We start from the raw sequence: 3476 nt of genomic DNA, 5'->3' as shown, positions 1-3476 counted from the left end.
AAGTTAGCACTAAATACGGACAAAACCAAATAGATGCTGTTCATCAGTCTTTTAACATCCAGTGAGCAAATGACATACGTATAGAGAGAGTACCTCACTATGAACACCTTGGTATCTGGACCACATTAACACTCTAATTGCTAAATTGTGAATAATACTTGGTGTTCTGTACAGAAATAGGAATAGTTTCCCTATGCATACAAAATGAATTGTACAGTAGTCCAGCTCCTTGACCCTGCAGTTACCTCTGGAGGCTGCAAGGTGTCATTCAGACCAGACCAGGTGAAAATGCCAGTATTCCTAATCATTTTGAGAATGGTTAGTTCATATAGGCTGCAGTGGTGTGGACCTCAAGGGTTTCGGGAAAAAGAAAATGTGCAGTAGCACGTAGAAGTACAGTCTCAACTTCTGGAGAAACAGTATTGTTGTTAAAGCTGTTTACAGCTTCCTCTGAGTTTCTTTTATGTTATCTGTTGCCCCAAGCAAGATTGAGCTGCCAGGAAATTGCACAAGCAGGAGAGCAGAAATAATCTCAAATGTTGCAGAGGAGAAAGCCTCTCTAGAGGTGCTGTTGCTCCCAAGCTGAGGCCTAGACACTAGAGCCACCATCTGCTTTCCCTTCCATGTACAGTATCTCCCACTTTTTCCCATTTACTCCTTCTTCCTTTGCCCTGTCTCTGTCTGAAAGTTAGCTCAATGGCTAAAGTGTAAAGTTTTCCTATACAGCAAAGAGATACAAGAAAGTTCCAGTATAGCTGATAGGACTGACACAGCTTCACAGCGTTATCACAGCATCCACATGTGTTCGGAGCTACTATCCGAAGGATTAGAACATCATTACTGGCCTTCATGATCTCATCAAAGTACTTCCACTGGGAGGGAGGAAGAAGTGCACAACACAGTGGTCAGGCAGCAGAACTCTGTTTATAGAAGGATGTGGTGTGTAAATGCAGCAAGTGAACCATGTTAATTGCTCAACCAGCAGATGTTCCAAGATGTGACATGCTCTCTAAAGTGTACCTCATCCAGCTCCTTGGGCTAAATGCAATAAGTCTAGCATCTTCTGTGTTCTCATGAAATGTATGCACAAAGCACACTGTGTACTGACCGTATATACAGTCTGTTGACATGAGAGCTCCCTAAAAGTGAAGTAAAAACATCTTGATTGGCCCCTTGTGGCCACTTTGGCTTCAATTTTGTGCAGAGGGAAGAAGAGGAGACACGTCATCCATCTTTTATCATTATCATATATGTCAATGGTCACAACTGACAGCAGAACCATAAGTGTTGTCGTTTTTTTCTTCCAGGCATTCTTCTACATTGTTAGTCCCTGGCACCTACCTTACCCACAATGCAACTCAGCTGCTGGTAGTTCGGTCACACTTTGGTGTGTCATGCTAGTAGTTGCCAAAGTAGCACTCTACAGAAGTCATCTCACTTCTTTCTGACTCCATTTTTTTTTCCGGGACGTTCATCAGACTTCACAGATCTCCCTCCACAAAAGGCTTACAACCTTTCTCACATGCAGTACTGCTCCCCACATCTGTAAAGAGATATTGATGTGTAACATCAGTGCGGCTCCCATTTAATCAAGAAGTTTTTTTATTCCCAACCAAGATTCTGCCAGACCATAACGAATGGTACATCCTATGTTGCTCATATTTCAGAAATCAGTAACAACTGACAAATTTTGCTGTTTAATTTTGAGGACTTGTTAACCTTTGGTTTATACTGAAAAGAGTAGCTCACCCCCAAAATTAAAATCATTTACATAAAAAATATATATTAAAATCTAATGAATATTAAGATCCAATGAAAATTGATGACAAAATTCATCATCCAAAGGGGATAAACCATTTTCACCTTTTCACCACCCACATCGCAGTACTCCCAGAACTATAGACAAGTGCACACTTAAGCATTTACATACAATGCTTACATTTAGTGCTAACACAGAAAGCACTGTGCATAACAAAGCGGAAAGTAAGATGTGCAGTTTGGGTTGGTGAATTGACATCTAGCATTCCCAGGCACATACCTATGCATCCAATTTGATTTGGATGACCGACGCAACTGAAAGGATACTGAAATGTTACCTTTTGAACCTGATGTTTCATGCTAGAAGTCTAAATGAAAATGGAGTATACAGGGTGGCACAGTGGTGCAGTGGTTAGCACTGTCGCCTCATAGCAAGAGGGTTCCAGGTTCGAATCCTGGCCCTTCTATGTGGAGTTTGCATGTTCTCCCTGTGCCTGCGTGGGTTTTCTCCGGGTTCTCCGGCTTCCTCCCACAATACCAAAAACATGCACATTAGGTTACTCTACATTGCCCCTAGGTGTCGACCAGTCCAGGGTGTTCCATGGCATGGAAAGTGAAAAATGACCGGTACCCGGAAAAAATGAATGCAACTAAATTCTTTTAGTGTGACTAAAGACAAGGTGACCTGATCCGATCCCAAAATCACATTACTGAATGACTGAACTTATAAATCATGTGCACAGGAGATTAAATTTCATGGCAGTTTGGACCATGTTGATTTCATTTTATTGAATTCTTTTAAAAGGCCATCAGTCATACACAGACAAACTATAAGGCTTTATCTGCTTTACCCTAATGTAGTTAAATCCCATCGGTTCAAAATATTCATTCAGAGCTTGTTCATTTCTTCTGATGGACAGGGATGGAAGGAGACTGGACAGAGACTGAAAGCTGAAAGACGTCCCATCCCAGGTCAGACTGTTGCTACCACAGAGGCTATGCTGTATATTGGACTGGATTACTGCAGCTCTGCTCTGGAGAGGCAACCTGAGGGCGAGTGTTGATGGGAAATAGCTGAATCAAATGCCATTAGTGGCCCTAGCTTATTAATTGTTATAGTGGTCTACCTGTTTGGAGGAAGGGAATCAGGAAATCATTTATGTAAAAGTGCTCTTTGAATTTATCACTGAAATTGAATTTGTTGAGAATCAAATCAGATTTCCCTCTCTGAATGGGTCAAGGATAGACTCCAGTGTTTGGAGCACACATATTAGCAATGAAAAACAATCAAAAATGATGCCTATCGAAGCAGGGGTGGAGAAAGTGACAGAAAGGGAAAGGAGGGTGGATGAAAGAGGCGACAGCAGGGAGGTGGTGGTATATGTGTGGAAGGGACGGTGGGGGTTTGTTTGCTATATTGTCTAATCCCGGCAGCATCACACACCAACACCATCTGTCACCATTCACATTTGAAGTCAGCTGCGTGGACTGGACTGCTTTGTACTGACGGGTAGTCCACTGGCTATTACAGGCGCGAGGAGGGGGTGGAGGGGTGGGGTGTTAGGACACCTCCCGCAGCCCGTGGTCTGTGCAGAGCGTACGGGGTGTCTGTCTTCCAAAGCCGGGGGTGGGGGGGGGGAATTTCTGATTTGCCGAGCAGCATCAGCAGCACCCTGATGGTGAAGCGGGGAGGGACTGGAAGAAAAAAAAAAAACACT

This window comes from Scatophagus argus, chromosome 18 (assembly GCF_020382885.2).
Source record: "Scatophagus argus isolate fScaArg1 chromosome 18, fScaArg1.pri, whole genome shotgun sequence".
Taxonomy (NCBI): Eukaryota; Metazoa; Chordata; class Actinopteri; family Scatophagidae; genus Scatophagus; species Scatophagus argus.
The sequence above is the reverse complement of the archived record's forward strand: the minus strand, read 5'-3'. Positions refer to the sequence as shown.